The following is a 19,774-nucleotide window of genomic DNA, read 5'->3' as shown; positions in this document are numbered from 1 at the left end:
GGCTTGTCTAGTCCAGCTGTACTGAGTGACATTCAGGAAGACAGCAGCTCACAGCAGCTCTGGGGCTCCCAGCAGCTCTGGGGCTCCCAGCTTCCTTCAGTTCTTTAGGATCCATAGAACAAAGCTCTTTCTAGTTCCTGGGCCATAGCCCCATTTGTAACTCTCTATTACAGTGTTTTGTTCTGTTTCTTTATGGCACTTGCCATCTTTGTGCTTGAATGGCTATCAGTTTATTTATTTCTTATTATCTATCTCCTCTGCCAGAATATTTCTTATTGTCTATCTCCTCTGCCATTATGTCAAAGGCCACATCTCCTAGGTCACAGCTGTGTCCCAATAGCTGTAACCGGCACACAGCAGGTATTCAGTAAACATTGTTGATTATGCAAATGAAGTGGAAGGCCAAGGCAGACAGAATTCAGTTAATTATTTTGTTTCCTGTATGTGTTTATGAGTGCTTTCCCTCTCCTTCAATTGGAAAGCCAACAGATTGGAAGAATTGGAAGAGACTGATGGTTTCCAAGCATGTCCCGTATGAATACATCCCGTGAGCAGGTGCCAAGTACTTGCTGAGCCTGGACACTGAGCCAGGCCGACTATGAACCTGGACAAGAGCTATCAGATTGGAGTCCTGTTTTTTTGTTTGAAATGTAATTTTATTATTCCTGCTATCGAAAAAAATGCAAAAAAATAAAAATGTTCAACATCCCATCATCCCATCCCATTTAAAAAAAAATGCTGTCATAGTGAAAATTCCCCCTTTATCCCTCCATATTTACTCTCTAAACATTGTTTGAGGTGTCACCTTCTAGAAGATTTTACAGTTATCTCTGCAAGTAAATAGCTACAAATAGATATCAGACAAGTGTTTTCATTAAAATCAGACCATGAAATACACATCCAGTTAAGACTCTAGTTTTTGATTTCTCAATGTAACACGAATATCTTTCCTCATCAGTACATAGAGATCTGCCTCACTCCCAACAAATGAGGCATGGAGGTGTCAGGGCCTATGCCAACGACCCCACCAGTGACCCTAGGTCTGCATGATGCTGCAGCCTGCAAACTGTCATATACAGGGTGCCTCTCTTTTGCACTGGAAAGAAAGGAGGCTTCAAGAGATGCTAAGCCATGTACCTGGGTATGCTGCAAGGCTGTATCCTGAAGACACTTTCCGCCCCTTTCTACAAACTCAGTTAACCCGGCTTTCTCCACAGAAGCTTCAAGGGCTGAAGAGCCAAAGCTCAAAGGAACCTTCAGTCAGGGTAGAGGAAGGAGAACACTTCAGGGTGGAGTCTCAGCCACCCTGTCCAGAGCCTCTCTCCTGTCAACATGCAGACTTTCAGGGAGGCCTTCAAAAGCCTGGAAGCACTGCTGAAGAAGTGGAGGGAGAAGTGGAGACAGGGTGGGCTGAGAATGCTCTGAGAACATCACTGGGCTCTAGCTCACCTCGATTGCCAACAGTTCAACATTTCCTTAACACTCATGTAGAGGACACTGGCAATACTCTTATCAAATGTGCACAGATGCAAATCTGGGAGGATGTCATAACATCTCAGTGGCTGGAACACTGAACTGAATCTAAAGACATGTGGTTTAGCAAGGCCGAACTCACAGCCCTACACTCAGTTTCCAGGAGCAGAAGGGCAAATGGGGAAATGAAGTTTGAAACCAACACTCTTGAGGAAAAACCAAAGGGGACTGCCTCCACCCAGCTGTCACTTAACCACTCTGGTCTCTGTTCCTTCATAAAATGTAGATAACACTTGCCCTTTCCTGTCTCCCAAGGTATGTAAAAGCACACCGATGGGCTCTAGCTCACCTCTAGCTCAACTCATGGAAACGAGGGTGTGGGAGGAGTTTGTTCCACCCCTTGGGGGATGGACCTAACCAGGCCGCCCCACTTGATGAAGGACAATGCACACTATAGCCCAGTCATGAAGAGGGACAGTTAAAGTGATCAGGGATGCTTAGAGGTGGGATAATACAGGTGTCTTTAAATTGTCATGTGCAAGAGAGATTGGAACTGCTCTGTGCATCTTCTGAGTGTTGACTTAGAGCCAATGGCTCCCATAATCAGGGAGGCAGATATCAATTCAATATAGGAGACAACTTTCTGACTTTCCAAGTCATTCAAGATGAAATGGGATGTCTCAGGAGTAGCGACGTCCCATCCCAGGAAGTGCCTGAGCAGAAGGTGAGCAGTACTCTCTTTACAGTGCCATGTATCTAAGAAGGTTGACCATTTGTGAGAAGTAAAGCGTTATTATGCACTGACATTCTTCAGCAATGATTCTCCAGTCTGGCTGTGTTTAAGAACCTCCTAGGGAGCTTTAAAAAAGAGGGCCCCCAGGCCCCACTGCTAGGGATCCTAATTTACTGGTAATTGTGCTGTGTCTGAGATCCTGTGCTGTTTCAGAGCTCTGACCCTGCCTCTTGGCTTCATGGCCTGAGAGTCCTGCTTCAGAATATGCAGTTCTGTGAATCTGAAGGTCTGGGTATACCTGTGCAGGTGAGAGGTTCTCTGCTTGTCCTGGAAGAAGCCAGCACTGCAGACAACCTGACTCTGGGAGACCGCAGGGAGTGGGTGGGAGATTTGGCCACCCTAAGAAGTACTTCCACCTAGTATCAGACCCATGCAGGGAAGATATTGGTGGAGACAATTGATCAGAAAACCCCATGGGACAACTGGTCAACTTTTCTGTCCTACTTTTCCTCACCAATTAAGCATCAGCTAATTTGTTAAGCCTCTTTTCCCCACATGGAGATAAATAGTGCTTTTCTGCAGCCTTTTCCAGAGGGTGCCATTCGCACAGAGGCTGAGATAGATGGAGAGAAGGAGAAGCTATAGCAGATTTAGCAGGAACACTGCCTGCCTCCCCCTGTCCTCTATCACCCCACGCTACTTCAGCAATTACTGGAGGGCTGCCAGCTCTGTGGGAAGAGTCCTAAATGCTCACACCCCAGTGGGCAATGTCCCTCCCAGCACCACTAATTCCCCTTCTAAGTGCTGCCCTTTCCCTTTTCCTCTCCAGCTACATCTGCAGCAGGTAGAGGTAAGTCCTCCCTTTCGTCTGCAGAGTGAGAACGCTATGGAGAGTTCCAGCAGGCAGGCAGAGTGCATTGGAATCCCAGTTCTGCCACTTCCTGGCTGAGTGCTCCTGGGTGAGCCTTTTCACTTCTCTGAGCTGTAGTTTCCACACCCATAAGGCATTTGAATACCAACAGTGCTACAGGGGGCTCTGCCCACAGTCCCTGTGAATCTTGTTAGCATTTTTTATTACACTGACTCAGCATGTGTGTTCACTCCCAACAGCCAACACCCCCAATTCAGGCGGCCTAAACCCTGCTTGGCACTCACGGTGGCTTGGAATGCACCCCCCTAACCAGGGACCCAGAGTGCCACGAAAACAAATCCCAGCTGCCTTGCTCCCTAATGGAGAATTCTCCAGAGTGTGATCTCAGCTGTTTCCAGAATTCCTCTGCAGGGTGGAGCCAAAATCACCTTATTTGGCTTCCTTTATGTTCCTGTTCCAAGTCCCCACTCCCCTGCTGTCTTTCTTTTTTAAATTCCCCATAACTTTTAATAAACCATTGTCATACAAAAAAATTCATCTCCACGTCTACTTCTGCGAACCCAACTCAAGACAAACACCTCCCACTTAGGGTTATTGTGAGAGTCAAATGAAATTACAGGTGACACTTCCAGCCCAGGGAGGAGCTCACTAAAGATGATCAGTCAGCACAAAGTTCCTCTCGTTCCCTCTACTGGAGTCTCCAGCCTGGTCTTGATTCGATGGTCTCTTTTGAATGTGTACAAGTGCGTAATCCCTCATTCATTCATTCCTTCATTCAACAGACAGAGCCCATCCAACCCCAACAGGCCATCCCAATTCTCCTGGGTAGGAGAGTGAACCAGGAACCTCATCTCTGCCATCATGGAGATACCAGTGGCAAAAAGACCAACAATCAATACAGCTTTGCAAATTGATGGGCACCGCCACCTCCATGTGCTCCCCTTCAAGGCAGCAGGACGTGGTGCTTCCCTCCCATCTTGGCCACAGTGTGGACTGAGCTGCATAATGCTGTGGGCATCAGCAGAGAAGTGATGACCCAGTCAGACAAGCAAAGGGCAGCCCCTGTACCATGTGGGTGGGGAGGCGAGGGGAGCTGGCCTCCTGCTCAGGGTGGGCTCCCAGCAGGTGGGGTGGCTGATTCCCTGCGGTCTGCAGTTAGACTTCTCTCCTGAAATTAGACACTGTGGCTGGGGGACACAAACCCTGTGGGAGCTGGGAACTAGGGCCCAATAAGCCCAAAGGAATTGCTGCAGTGGCCAGATGCCTGCACCCCTCAAGTTGCTATGAATCCCACGAGACCTAGTCAAACCACTGGGCCAGTCTGCCTGGCTCCTGTGGCGATCATACATTGGCAAACACAGAACTTCAGAAGAAGAGTTAAGGATGTAAGAAATTGCAAAGCATCTGGCTGACTTCTCTTCTAGCCTCTTTTGAGTGGAGGAGACAGCAGATGCTGACGGTGGTGACTAGCGCATGAGATAGCTGGGAGGCTGGGCACAGTCAGCCAGGGGTAAAAGGAACAGCTAAGTGTCCACACGTGTGTTGACTTATGTGTACATCCACATCTTGACACCCACATTCCACCCCCTGGAAAGAAAAGTGTGCTGTTATAGGCAAACTCCAGCTAAAGGAGACCGAAAGCGGCTGTTATTCCCACGCTGGGGGAGCCGACTGACTGTGGAAGGGAATGTGTCTCCCTGCTCGAGAGCAACAGCCCCAATCTGAACCTTAGATGCCTTTTCCCAGTGATGCCTAAGAGCTGAGTTGTAAGTGACACAGGACACCAAGAGGCCATTCTGCAGGCCCACTGAGGGCCAGAGGACATTTGGGTCCTGCTCTGGCCACCCTGATCTCACGATTTTCATAGGGAAATAGATGTGGGCCAAGCGCTGGCTCCCAGCTTCCAAACAGACTCTGCACCGAAAGGAGTCCATGAGCACTGACATGAATGTCAAGGGCGGAGGTGGCTCTCCTAGACTGGTGATGGGGAGAGCTGACAGCTGCCCCTGGACCATATGGTAGTGAGGATCAGTTCTAACATCCAAGAGCCTGGAAGAAAGTAGAGAAAACAGTGAGGCTGAACACGCTGGAGGAGGCATCTCCAGCCTGGGGCCCCTTCCTCTGTGTCCTCGGCTTTTCCCTCAAGACTAAGTTGGAGACATTTCCAAGGGTGACGAGAGCTTGCTTTTATTAACCACCCCCCAAGATACTTCAATACAACATCTCCTCTGCTTCACAACCCACACACCTCATTTACTCCCAACAACCTAACAAGCCATGCAGTGTTCTTATCCCTGCTTCACAGGTGGGGAACTGAGACCTCAATCTAGACTCGTATCTTGCAAAAGGTCCCTTAGCCAGTACTCAGCAGAGGTTAGATTTGAACTCTGGCCCAACTGTCTCCAAAGCCTGTGTTCTTTCTTTTGGTCATGTTGCTCTCCAAAAGCCCAGATAACTGTCTGAAAAAGCTTTTGGGTCTGAACCCGGCCCCGTAACAATGGGAACAAAATGGTCTTTTTTTCTCATATCTAAGAAAACACCATTACAAGTCACAGTGCTGTCCTTCTCCAGGTTAACCTGTCCTCATAAGCCTGAGACCATTATCCCACTTGCATTTCTTAAGTGTGAGACTGTTTCTCTTTATCTTGGCCTAAAGGAATAGTAAATGGAGTGAAAAAAACCTCAAACCTCCACATGGAAGCCTTCCAATAACATCGCTGAGGATTTATTTTACAAAGTGCAAATGCCACCAATTATTTATGTATGTGTTAATTGTTGACCACTTATCTAGGCATCCCCCCAACACTGGGAGCCTGAGATAATGGAAGCTTGTCAGCAATTAGCATCTTTTTAAAACCCCAACTCTAACATTTGAGAACATTACCCCCGTGGAGCCCAGGGCCTGGCACTTTCCCAAGGACAGATATTGAGCTCACGTTAAAGGCCCACCGCTGCCTTTGCAACAACATGTCATTTAGGAACAATGCTCTCTGTGCAATGTCACCCCTCCAAAGCATGCGGGAGCGCAACGCCCCTCCATTTGCAAGGAAGGGGCGTAGCTAGCTGCAGGAGGATGGATTATTTGAAGAGCCCGTTTAAAAGGAAATCAGCAAAGCAGACACCATGAGGCCCAAGTTTCAGAAGTTATGCCAGGAAGCATGAGGAAACCCCTAAAGAGCAGTTATCACAGAACTTTCTCAGCCACCCTGTGCCTCCTGGGGGCCTGCCTGCTTGGGAAAATGTCCCAAGATGCTGGCTCAGCTGCTTCTCCTTGCCCCAGTCTTTTCTCTGGAGCCTCTTTGGTCTTTGTGTTCACCAGAAAACTGCCCTGAAGTTCTCTTCATCTCCCACAACTCCTAATTCTGGCTCCATCCTTATTTTTAGATTCCACTGGGGAATCTTGGATCCCAGAAGGTCTCTTTTCCAGTGTTTTCTCCCAAGCCTTTCCCAGGAGTCAGCCCCTCCTGACGGTCATCTATTCCCACTTCACCCATCTCTTTGCTGGAGGATCCTTGAAGCCCAAGGCCCCCACCCTTGGCAGGAACAGGAAACACCCCATCTGGGCACAGGGAAAAGCAGTTGAACATGGGGGAGTGCATGGGCTCAGGTCACTGAAGGATGGTGGAGACAAGGCAATCCCTCCTGGCTCTAGCAAAGCCATCTGAGAAAGGTGTAGAATTTACCCTGTGAAGCGCTAAACCACAGCTCTGGGGGAGGCCTTTAAGAGGGCTGTTTTGCTGGGAGAAAGCTGAACCTACCACTTAGGAGCTCAGGGAAGGCACTGGCTGGGAAAGGCTGGAGTGGAAGGCTGGTTGCAGGCTGGGGGCAATCGCTGGCATTTACAGAACACCTCATCCAACCCAGACCCTGAGCTAAGCCCTCTACACACGATCCCTCCCTGAGCCCTCACAACGGCCCACTGAAAGAGGCTACTGAACTGCAGCCTACAAATGGAAAAGCCCAGGCTCAGAAGGATGAAGTTATTTTCCCAAAGTCTCCCAGAAAGTCAGAGTAACCAGGCCTTTCCAATGCAAAACCCATATGGTTTCTACCGTGTTCCACTGACTTGGGCACCAAGAAAAGACGAAACTCAATCTCTGCGCCTTTCATAGGTGTTTAGTGCAAAAACAACAGCTAAACCAGAAGATGATTCAGGTGACAGTGATAGTAGTGACTGAATAGTGGGGGCCTAGAGAGCTACAGAGGCTTCTGCAAAGTCTGATCCTGGTTTCCAGAGTTTCCTGTCACCTCCTTTCAAAATTCCTGGATCATCTGCACCTCTGGTTGCCAAAGGATTTTTTTGTCTATGGGGATAGCCTCTGGTCCCTCACTAGGAAGTGAGCTCCTAGAGGCCAAAGCCTGGTCTAATTACTACGAAGCCATTTGTGGGACACAGCACCTGGCAGACAGTGAACTTCAAAATGTGCCTATAGAATGAATGAATGGGTGATTCACATTCCTGGGACTGAGTAGAAGGAAGGCCGGGAGCATAAATAGAAACTTTACTACAGTTAAAAAGAACACGAATGTACAGGTGACCTGTGCTTTGCATGGTGCATGGTATTGTGGTAACCAAAACCTGTGCATATGGAACTAGTGTCCTCGCTTTGCACGAACTTGATTATACACTTGATTTTTGGTTAACTTGTGCCGTGCAAAGTGACTGCAGACTGTATTTGCAAATAACACACTGTTCTACACATCTGAGAGGATCTGAGAAAGAAACAAAGTGACCTTAAAGCGGATGAATGCAAGATGCCGTGACCTTTAGGATCTGATGGAAACATGATCAAATTCTAGAGCTTTTCCTCCAGGATACAATTGTTTCTTCATTCGGACTGAGTGTTGATCCTCCTGATGCTAGTTCCCATATATCATACCTAACAGCATAGTAAGTGCTGGACTAGTTTGGTCAATCAGTGAGATTTAAAAAGATATTACTGAAAGAGAGTACACTGGAAGAGAGAGTGTTCAGCATTAGACTTTTTGGACATTGGCTCAGATCTCTGAAAAACTATTATGTTGCTATGGAATAACAAGAAAGAAAGAAAGCATAATTGACTAAATTCATGTAAAATTCTGATAGATGTGAAAAATTTCTAGTAAATCATTAGACCTCTCTGGCCTCAGTCCTTCTTGTTGACCAAGTCTGAGCTCAATAGCCAGTCTGAACTGCCTTCCCTGTTCGTGTGGATGGCAGAAGCGCCCTCTCACAGCCCCGGGGGAATGAAGATTCATTACAGAGCATTTGTGGATCCTTCAGATGAAATAGAGGCAAGTTCCAGGCTGTGCAGGGAGTGCAATTTACTATAATAAAAAGTGAGAATATGCTACATGTGGACAATTTATAAGGAAACGTTAATATCAGCAGAAAAATGAAATGGAGCCTGCTCGCAGGCACGATCTGTTTAATAAGATCAACTTGGAGAAGTGAAGCCAGGCGGCACCAATGAGTATTGGCCAATGGATACTTGGATTTTAATCAATGGTCCATAATTTCCCTGCCACCTGGAGGGCACAGAAACCAAATAAGGCCCCCCTTGTCCTCACTCCTACAGGCATTCAGGCTATGTCCTGATGGGAGGTAACGGAGCCCAGCTTTTCTGTCCAATCTTGTCTCACAGAGGAGCAAGACATTCAGGCCTTTGGCCACATGGATGCTGTTCCACAACCCCTTTTGAGGACCTGGATGTACAGTGGAACAAATCACTTCTGAGATTATTTATGCTCACTTTGGTTCGGCGGGGCAAGCCACCAGCCTCTGCAGTGTGCACTGTGAACAATCTCATGACTCGGTCCCTGAGGACAGGGGACACGGCCCTGGGGTGCAGATGGCTGTGCTGAGCCATTTCTCATACACTCTGCCGTTCAGCTCCAGCTTCAAGTGATTTTCAAATACAAGCAAAGTCCAAAACTGTTTAGAAATGTTTTCTCCTCCCTCCAGCATGTTCATGTTCATACTGGAGTTTGAGAAGCTGCTGCCTGCATCCAAAGACCAACTCCAGGGACTACAGCATCAGATACTGCTGAAGGAGGGTGTGGAGCCATTTGGGACAGGAGAGTCCCTCCCTCCCAGTGCAGCTGTCAGTCTCAGAGCCCCTGACCCACAGCGGGGACATCCGCTGGGAGAATAGCTACACTTTCCCAGCTGTTCAATTAAAGCATCAGCGTTCAAGGTTAATGCCGTGACCCCTTCAAATCATGCTCAGGCAAGCCACTTCTGCACATGAATCTAATTCCTTCCCTCAACCCAAATCTTTTTTTAAAAGATGGAAACATGTGAATTCTTTTTAAGGAAATAAAGTTGAAAGTAGCAATTCTTTACCAAGCTGATAAGAGCTGCTGAGTATAATTTGTATTCTTTTTTATGAGCCTGACTTTTGAGAATGGAATAGAAAGAAAATATCTGCTTTTTAGTTCTGGAGACATAAGCTTCTTCTACCTCATGGTGCTAGGGAGGAACTGCTGGCCCAGAAATTGTCAGGAAACAAGTCTCTGGATTTGTGACATGGGAAAACCAGGGGAGGTGGCCAGTGCAGTGGGGGAGGGGAGGTGGATGGTGCGACAGCTGGGGCATAAACCGTTGCTTACCTCTTATCTTGGCCACCTCAGTACTGAATTTGGGACTCTGGTTCCACAGAAAGTGACTGAGAGACCATGGGGGGCTCTGAGATCTTAGGGAGTAAGGAAGAGAGGATATTGCAAATTCAGCAATAAGAGAATGTAGGGAGAAGGAATCTATTTTTAGCATCCACAATGTAAATTGCTTCACAACCATTAAGACAGCCCTTCTCCAAGCACAAAGCGCCCATGCAGTTTGGTCCCAGACCTGGGAATGGTCAGGAACTTAGTTTTTGCCCAGAGCTCTTGGGACCTCACAGTAAGCCAGGAAATTGCATTTGGCCCTTATAGAAGGTAGAAACAGAATCAGAAACCAAAGATGCCTGCTCTTAGTCCTCAGGGGTGTGGCCCACCTGCCCAACGCCCACCCCACTGCCAGCACAAAGCACCTGAAAAGGCCCCACCCACAGAATGACATGGCTTAGAGAGAAAACTCTGTAATACAGGGCTTCTAAGGAGACAGTGTGCAGAAGCCTGGAGATGTGAAAGGGCATTCGATTTGTAGGGACGGTGGTGGAGCCACACGGTCACATCGTGTGAGTGAGGATTTGAATCTAAAGTTACCAGATGAGGCAAAAATCAATTAGACAAAATTAGCCATAAAGATTTCTTAATTCATGGATATGAAATGGTACAGAAAACATCATTTGTATAAAGAACGTTCTGTCTGTTCCCCTAACCTTTATCAATCACTATTTCTCTACAGCCTTCAATTAGAGCTTCATTTTCTTCCCTGAGTGTATTGACTAAATCATCACCCACTTACCTAGCCCTGTTCTCTCAGGCCACTGCTCTAATTCAAATGCTCAGACCACTTTGGAAGCTCTTCCTGCCTTGCAAGTTAGGACAGGAAGTGTGTGGGTAAGCTGACCTCGTGAGAAACCCTCGAGACCATGCGCGCACTCTCCCCAGCAGGTCCTGGCACACAAACTATGTCAGGTTTCACTATGCCTACTGCCTGTTGAGGCAGATGTGGCATCATCTGGCCTGATAACCAATGGACTGTGAGTTAAATGTGCACATGATGCATCTCTACTGTTGGTCACCTCATGGTTTAATACCCGAGGTGGGAGGATCAGTGACATGAGGTGTGAGTTATTACCTGAAATGCTGCCAGGTCCCAGTCAACAGGTCTTCTGCCAGGCAGCAGAGCCTGGCTTTTACCCCATAAAATGAGAGTTTCCAGATTGTATTCCACAGAATGGGAGGGTCTTAGGAAACAATTAAAAGTTTCTTGTAAAAAAAAAAAAAATCTGTGGGAAAGTTGGAGATATACTGCATTTATATCTCCAGCTTGAGAATGACAAAGCATACTAAATAGACAAGTCCTCTTTTCACAGAAACTTGTCAAACTTGGCTGAACCCACAGTTTATTTATCAAATGAATCTCCCCAGAATATTCACTTTCTTTGTTCAAGAAACACATCAATATTTCACAGGACACTGAGGTTGCAACAGGAACAGAGTCAGGTAAACGGAGCTGCAGCCTTGGGCATGCATGGAAGGAAGTTAGGATGGAAGAGTATGGTCAGATCTGGATTCCAGATAGGCCAGCCTGACCATGTGGAGGTGAATTTAACAAGTGAGAGCATTTTAAAAATCTGATGAAAAGTAGTTAGAATAGTCCAGAAAAGAGGCAATGAGGACCAGAACAGGGTATGAGGCATTGGCCCAGGAAGAAAAGGATGGAGCTTAAAGTGTTTAGAAAGAAAACATTGACAGGATGGGGTCATAGGTTGAAAACTGAGTGAGGTACAGGGAGAAAAAGGAACTTGACGTGACTTCCAGATGCAGCTGCATAAAGACAGACGCTGGATAGGCTCAATGAGGAAGATGATGATTCATCCTGCTAAACTCCCTCAGGCAGCAGGAAGCTGGAGAGGACAATCTTAACAGTTTGGGAGAGACCAGTTGTGGTGGCTTACACCTGTGATCCAGCTGCTCTGGGACAGAGGCGGAGGATCGTTTAGGGCTGGGAGCTTGAGACCAGCCTGGGCAATATAGCAAGATTGCATCTCTAAAACACTTACATAAATACATAAAGTCTGGGAGAGATGAGTAATCACAGGAGCAGACAGGGATAGGGCAAGGGCTTCACTCAGGCAAAAGGGAAACGTCCGCAAGGACAAGGCAGGTTATGCAGCAGCAAGGCAGCCTGCAGAGTCCCCGTCCTCCAGTGTGGGAATCGGCACTGACAGGCTTGGCCTGCAGACACCAAGTCACTCCAGCTGCAGAACTGGTGACCTGTAAAGGCTGGAAACCGGGCCGAAAGTGGCAGGACAGGAAGATCCCTTTCCCCCTTGCACCACGATTGCTTCGCTATTGCGGAGCTTCCACATTCCTGGAGAAAGCACAGCTCACACCCAGCGGCCCCACTTTCAAGCCCCAGGAATGTATTTTTAAAATTATGAGTTACATACACACACATACACCTACATTCTCTCTACTGGTTCAGGGGGTTTCCCAGCCTCACTGGAAGCCTTCATCTTTATCATTGTAAATGTCATGTTGTTGGAATCAGTTCACTGCTCTACACAAACCATTCAGAATACTTTGGAACCTCTTCTTGTCTTCCAACATTACCCTCTTTACCTTAGATCGCGAGCGAAGGTAAACTTTATCAGACTAGCACCCTGTTTGATCAACCAGGGAAATATATGTGAAAAGGACTACGAACCTAGCTCTTGCTTTTTCTCTTTTGCTTTTAAACTCCCCGGCTTTCATTGCTTTTTCATCTGAAAAGTCTGGGAGATTGATAGACAAGACTGATGCTTGGGCCTCAATATATTCGAAAATGCTATGGGGGCAGGTTCCCAATAGCTTGAGGAATCCAGTCGTTTGGGAGAAAAGGAAAGGGTGCGCCACATGGGTGTGTGTGAGAAACAGTTGTAGGATTTTGTCTGCCCTGTATCAGGGAGTCCTTGGTGTGTGGAGATGCCCATTGTGTGCAAGGCCAGCATAGGACCTAGGCTTAGCACAGCAGATCCCCCTGAATCCTGAGATAGTGACTCAAAGGTCTAACTCACTCCCCACGAGAACAGCAGTGTTGGGGTCCACTGATGGTGTCTTATCCAGACTGACCCAGGGTAACCTCAGCCACATCTGTTCCATCCAGCCTCCCATGGCTTTCTGGGTCTAGTTCTTCAGTATTCAGTCCACCGCTGTGAGTTGACCAGTGTCATTTGAATAAATTACTTTTATTTCTTATTAACTCTGTTCTAAAACTTTACACAAACAATCGGGAAAATAATATTTATTTTTAAAATCTGAATATAAAAAACTGGTAAGAGCCATGTGCCAAATAAGAGTATAATCAAATGTTTTAAAAGGGAGAATAAACTGAGTAATTTCAAAGCACAATGTGACAATTATAGACAATAGTTTCTAAGCCTATTATTCTATACTAAATCATAATTTTTAAAAGGCAGAATTAAAAGCCTTCTATTGAAAAATGGCAGTCCCTGGTCCTAATGCCACTCCCAGTCCTGCTCCCCAGTGGCAAACACTTATAACTCTTTCATCTGTTTCTTTGGGATTTACTTCCATGTTTCTTAATCATATTTAATCATGTTCATACTGCTATACTTTGTTGATCAACTTTACCACTATCTATTATCTTCCTGATACTGCAGAGAGGACTTAAGTCTCTCAATCCTCTCATCCTTTCATTTCCCTTCCCAGTATTTCCAATCTAGCTATATCACAATTTGTAAATTAAATCAAATGTATTGACTCCATTATGATTATGATACTATTCACTACTAAACCAAACAGTAGACTATGATTATATTATTTCCTTGCTTATACAACTTTTGCTTTTTTGCATTAGCAATTGCTCTGACTTGTAGTTACTTATAACCACAAAATTTTAATTTATATTTACAGTTATTTGTAGTTATATATTATATAATATTTATAATATAATGTACTTTTCCAAATGCTCAACACAACAAAATAAGCTTTCCATTTCCTTAAACCCTGGAGACAGCCCATTCCAGCTCCCTCCCTTCCCTTGTGTGGGCCAATTGGTCTCCAGATGGATGAGCAGGGGCTGTCATGAGACTTCCTTTCTGCTCTGCTGATTGGATTCTCTGTAACTGCCATTGTGCTTACTTTTATCTTTTTTTGTGTGTTTTGATTTTTTTTTTTTTCTGAAGCCCATCCTACCATAGTAATTTCTTAAGTAGATTCACAGGGTATATGTTTTTGAGTATTTATATATATGAATTTTTTTAACTTTGCTATAATATTGATTGATAGCTTCACTTAGTATAGAATAGGTGAATATTAATTCTTCCTCAGAAATAGCACCTCTCCAGTATCTTCTAGTATGGGTGTTACTTTTTTTATTTTCTTTTTTTAGATAGAGTCTCGCTCTGTCACCCAGACTGGAGTGCAATGGTATGATCATGACTCACTTCAGCCTCGACCTCCCAGGTTCAAGCAATCTCCCACCTCTGTCTCCCAAGTAGCTGAAATTACAGGTGTCCAACACTGTGGTGGCCTAGGTTTTACATTTTTTGTAGAGACTGGGTTTTGACATGTTGCCCAGGCTGGTCTCAAACCCCTGGGCTCATGTGACCTGCCAGCCTTAGCCTCCCAAAGTTCTGGGACTACAGGCATGAGCCACCATGCCTGGTGTTACTCTTAAGCATCCTAATGCCATTTTGATTCCTGTTCTTTTCGTGTCACCTGCTCTCCCTCCTCCCTTTCCCTCCTTCCCCTTTTCTTCCTCCTCCTTTCCCTCTACCCCTGCCCTACCCCTCTACCCAGTGCCTTGGTGTGGTTGTTCTTTTCGTTTACTCTGAGTAAGAGCTACATGGTTAGTAGGACTTTTTAATCTGGAGACACATATCCTTTAACTCTGAAATATTTTGTTACTTATTTCTTTGATATTTGCCTTTTCTGTATTTTTTCTGTTCTCTCTCTAGAATTTCTACTAGAATATTAAACTTTCTAAATTAAGCCATGCATTTTTATCAACTTTTTCCTCTCATTATGTACCTCTTTGCCTTTTTTGCTTTACTTCAATTGGACTTTTACAATTTCAGTCATCACGTTTCTCTTCAATTGCTGCTTTGTGCTCTCTATTCTTTTTCATAGCAACCTGTTCATGTCTTAAGGGTGCAATATTTTTTAATCTCTTTCAGACTAATAATAGCATTTTTGAAGTTTTCTCTTTTTCCTCACATTATTTAGTTTGTCCTGGATCCCTTTGGTATCCCTTTGTTTTGTACTCTCTGTTTCATATAAAAGACATTCCTCAAATGCATAATGATCCTTAATTGTCCTTTCATGTTTAATGTGAAGCATTAAGAAGCTCATTGAAGGGTATGGGTGTGACTTGTGGATAGGGGGACTTCCTGTCCTTTGCATTGGAAGACTCCCCAATGTCAGCATTTGGAGGTATTTTCTCCAGAGTCCTTCAGTTTCTCCAGAAATGACTCCTACTATATCCTGCCAGAAGAGAGCACTCCAGCCACTGGCATCCTGTGAGCAGGTCAGAAGAAGTAGCCAAAGTTTCTACTATCAAATATGTCAATCTCTGCTTAATTTTTCCTGGTTTGTGCCACCTGCCTAACCTCGGCTTTCTGGAGTTTTTGGGTGCAGAGGCTCTCAGAGGCTTGCTGGCAGAACCAGGCTCATCCCCCAATAACCTCTTTATTGTCAAGCACTAACACTGCAACATCCTTGCATCTGCTAAATCAGTTATCCTTCTTCCATCCACTTTTTAAAAAATTGAGACAGGGTCTCCCTCTATCACCCAGGCTGAGTGCAATAGCACAATCCTGGCTCACTGTAGTCTTGACCTCCTAGGCTCAAGTGATCCTCCCACCTCAGCCACCCGAGTAGCTGTTACTACAGGCACATATTACCAAGCCTGGTTAATTTTCTTTTTAATTTTTTGTAAAGACGGGGTCTCACTATGTTGCCCAGGCTGGTCTCAAACTTCTGGACTTAGGGATGCTCCTGCCTCAACCTCTCAAAGTGCCAGTATAAGCCACCATGCCCGGCCCTCCATCTACTTTCTATTTTCCAAAAACTGGCCCCAAGCACCCATCCACTATTGTCTCCTATTATGAACTCTTTGATCTTGTAGATTTATAACATTTTAACCTCTTGCCCATCATTTTAGAATAGTTTAGGGGAGAGCAGGGATAAACATGGGCAACCAATCAGACTTGTCTAATCAGAAGTCAATAAATCCCAAGTCCATCAGAAGTCAATAAATTCTCCTTTTCGTTAAGCTAACTAGAGCAGGTTTCTGTTGTTGAAGACTAAGAACACTGACTGATGCAAGGTGGCTGGACGGGGGCACAGCAGGGATGAGCATGGCTTGTGCAGGGGCTGACAGAAGAGGGAAAATTGGCAGCAAAACAAAATAAAAGGAATATCGATTTTCTGCACCAAGCCTGGAAAACTAGCTGAGAACCCAAACTCCAAAACTTCTTATATAGAACTTGCTATGGTTTGAATGCATCCCCCAAAAAGTATGTGTTAGAAACTTAATTCCCAATGCAATAGAGTTGACAGTGGGGTCTAATAGAAGGTGTTTGTGTCATAGGACACCATCCTCCTGTATAGATTAATGTCAGCATTGCAAGAGTGGTTTCCTTATAAAAGGGTGAGTTTGACTCCCTCTTGCTCTCCTGCTCGCCCTCTCTTACCCTCTCTTGCCCTCCTGCTTTCTGACATGGAATGGCACAGCACAAAGGCCCTTGCCAATGATGCAGACTCCTCGACTTTGGACTTCCCAGCCTCCAGAACTATAAGAAATAAATCTCTGTTCTAAAAAAAAAAAAAAAAAAAAAAAAAAAAAAAAAAAAACTTTTATTTTAGATTCAGGGGTTTATACACAGGCCTGTTATATAGGTAAATTGCATGTTATGAGCAATGGGTATACAGATTATTTCGTCACCCAGGTAACAAGCATAGTACCCAACAGGTTATTTTTCAATATACTACCTAATCTCAGGTATTCTGTGATAGCAGAACAAAATGGACTAAGACATAACTTATTTTCATACACTTTGGAAAGGTGGACCTTCTGGCCAGACGTTGAGATAAGAGAAGGAATTCTCTGCTCCAATCTCCAGGCCCTGGAGGCTGTTTGGGCTGTGTGTTCTTTGGAATCAAGCAGTAGAACAGACACAACTTCATAGAGAATTCTTGATCAAGCCCATAAGTCCATTTTGGGCTCAGGCTCTATTTATCACTTCTAGAAGGGAAGAATGTCAGATGCTTATCCTACAACTTCATTCCACAGCCCATTTAAATGAACATACATCAGGCAACTCAAAGAAAGAAGAGGTGCAGAATCATCAGTAACCTCGGGATTGACATTATATCAACAGGATGTGCATGAGGGCTGGAGATTTATAACAGTCTGTTCAAAGAAATAGTTCAAACATACTGGCTCACTTTGATCAACACATCTTTCTAGAAGGATGAATGATTTAAAAATGTACAGAACAGGAGATCTGAGCTCCTTCAACATAAATATAGGCTGAGGGTTTCCTAGGTATCCTGTCCTCAGTGAGGGTGAATTTGCAGGCAAGAAGGAAAGCCACTGATGCTGTCTCTTTCCTCAATCAGATTGGGCTCCACTGTGGGGTTATGTAGGGAGGAAGAGATAGTGCATGCAGTCTGTGGATAGGTAAGCTGTCTGGAGGGACCCCTGATGGGAAAAGTGAGAGCAAGCTGGAATAGTAGGAATGGCTTCATGGAGGTATGGGCTGAAAGGGTGAGAAGTTTGGGTAGACCTAAAGGAAGAAGTAGGTCATTGAAATCCTGTGAAGGAAGAAAGAGTAAAACAGCTCCTTGCCCTCAAAATTAACATAAGTATAAAGAAAAGTTACTCTGAGTCCAGTGTGCCCATAGTATGCCCCAAAATATGGAACGGAAGAACCCTAAGCGGCAGAGATTGGACACACACACACACACACACACACACACACACAAACACACAGCAAAGATAAATAGCTCATCAAAATGGCACACCTCCTGGCCAGCTGTGGATTGGAGGCAGAGTCTGGGCTATATTCTAAGAGTCTAGATTCACATTTAGTGCTCTGGTACAAAAATCATATGTTGTTCTCAACAAAACCACTTTACACATCACTTTCTGTACAAATATGATGAAAAGTGCCTAATTTTTCTTCTTTCCTAATCCTTTTTTTGTAAAATACCTACGTCTTTTAGAGTAGAAAATGAAGCTTGTATGAAAAGGGCAAGGAGAAGCCACAAGCAGACAGGACGCCAGTCACGCTGGCTGGGACCACTGCCAGGCATGGCCTGAGTGCCAGGCAGCTCCAGGAGGGAGAAGGTGAGTAGGGACCTCCAGCATCTTCAGGAGCAGGTTAGTGAGCACTGATCCCTACTTGTAAGTAAGTCCTGTAGACTTTGGTTGGGATAAAGCCACCTCAGTACTTTAAGGCCTCCAGAGCTTTTCTGGTTATTTCAACAAAGATACATTCTAAAGAAAGCTCATGTCATGGAGAAAAAACAGGTATAGACTTCATAGAAGCCAGTTTCACAGTCAAGAGCAAAAGCATCTCATACTGATTACATGTTGATCATGATGGGTCCCAGCTAACAGCTCTATACAGATTACTTCCCTGAATCCTTACAGTAGCCACCTTATCAGGGTTGCTATCATCTCAATTATTAAAGATGAGACAGTTGATGCTGGAGATGTTTCATTACTCATCCAAGATCACACAGAAAACAAGAGGCTGAGCCAGAAGAGGATCCCAAGTCTGCTCGTGGCCAAAGACCCCTCAATTGCCTCCCACGGAAAACCAAGGCAGGGTGAGAAGTCACCTGAAGAAGGTAGAAAGCCTCAGAGATGGAGTTCTGACCTGGAGACTACAAATATCCTCCCAAAACCCACCCCAGTGTGGCTAGACAGGGAGCTCTGAGAAGGATGGATAAGGTTGCCCAACCTCCGGACAGAGGCAGCCTGGAGGGCCAGTATGCACGCAGAGCATCAGCCTGGCCCTCCACATGCCTAAGAGCTGGCACACAGGAGCTACTTTCAAGTGAGTAACAAGTATTTGTGTGCCAGGCCCAGCCAGGACCACAGCTTAGCCCCTCTGTACATTCACCCTGGCAAAAGAGCCATGGGGACATCAAAAACACCAGTCATCATAGCCAATTGCATAGCAATTTCTATATGCCAGGCACTGTACTAAATATGCTTCATATGTCAATTCCCTTAATCTCCTCAGCAACTCTAGGGGTAGGTGCTGTTGTTAGCTCCATATTTCAGATGCATAAACAGAGGCACATAACAATTCTTTCACTTGTCCAAGGTAACGGAGCTAGATAGTGGTAAAGGCCTAAATTTTATCCTGGCAATCTGGTGCCAAAACCAAGACTCTAACCTCTCTGCACACTACCTTGCCTTATACCAAGAATTACTCTAGTTTGGCATGCCTAATAAATATTTATGAAGACCTACTATGTGCCAGAGCCAGTGTATGAGCTGGGAATACAAACATAACTGATATCATGCCTACCTTTCAGGGTCCATCATCTGCAACACAGACACATACACAGGTATAATGGAGTGGGGGTTCTGTGGAAAGGTGGGGTGCACAGGATATTATGGGACCACATTATTAGGATACCTAATTCAACTTCAGGGAGTCAGAGAAACTTTCTTGGAACACATGATGCTGGAACTACATCTTAAAAATTAAATGGAAGTTAGCCAGAAAGACAGCCTAAGAAACACCAAATTTTAATTCTTCTAAGGCTTTTAAGCTCTGCCTACTGCCAAGTCAAATCCCTGGGAAGCTCTAAGCCTGGATGATATCATTTCTGCTCTCCATGGAAAAATTCACACCGAACTAGAATATCACACTGTTTATGCCTTTGGCTTCTAGCCAGAGCTGATATAAGAGGCAGCCACATGAATCGCATTTGCATTGTTTGTAAAACTGCAAGCAAAGACACTACCCATTATATTGTTCTATGTCCCTTATCTGGAAATTCATGTGATAAATGCCTCCTAAAAAAGCACCAAACAGACAAAAAAAAAAAAAAAAAAAAAAAAAAAAAAAAAAAAAAAA

At 45.1% G+C, this 19,774-nt stretch overlaps 1 protein-coding gene across 2 annotated transcripts in view; it reads right to left on the bottom strand.

Moving 5' to 3' along the window:
* The window catches only part of GRID1 (glutamate ionotropic receptor delta type subunit 1), a 570,596-nt gene that overhangs the window by 94,869 nt on the left and 455,953 nt on the right, over positions 1-19,774 (bottom strand). The window lies entirely within an intron of this gene.

This window comes from Rhinopithecus bieti, unplaced genomic scaffold (genome assembly GCF_001698545.2).
Source record: "Rhinopithecus bieti isolate Rb0 unplaced genomic scaffold, ASM169854v2 scaffold_23869, whole genome shotgun sequence".
NCBI lineage: Eukaryota > Metazoa > Chordata > Mammalia > Primates > Cercopithecidae > Rhinopithecus > Rhinopithecus bieti.
Note: the sequence above shows the minus strand (reverse complement) of the source record. Positions and strands in the feature narration are given on the sequence as shown.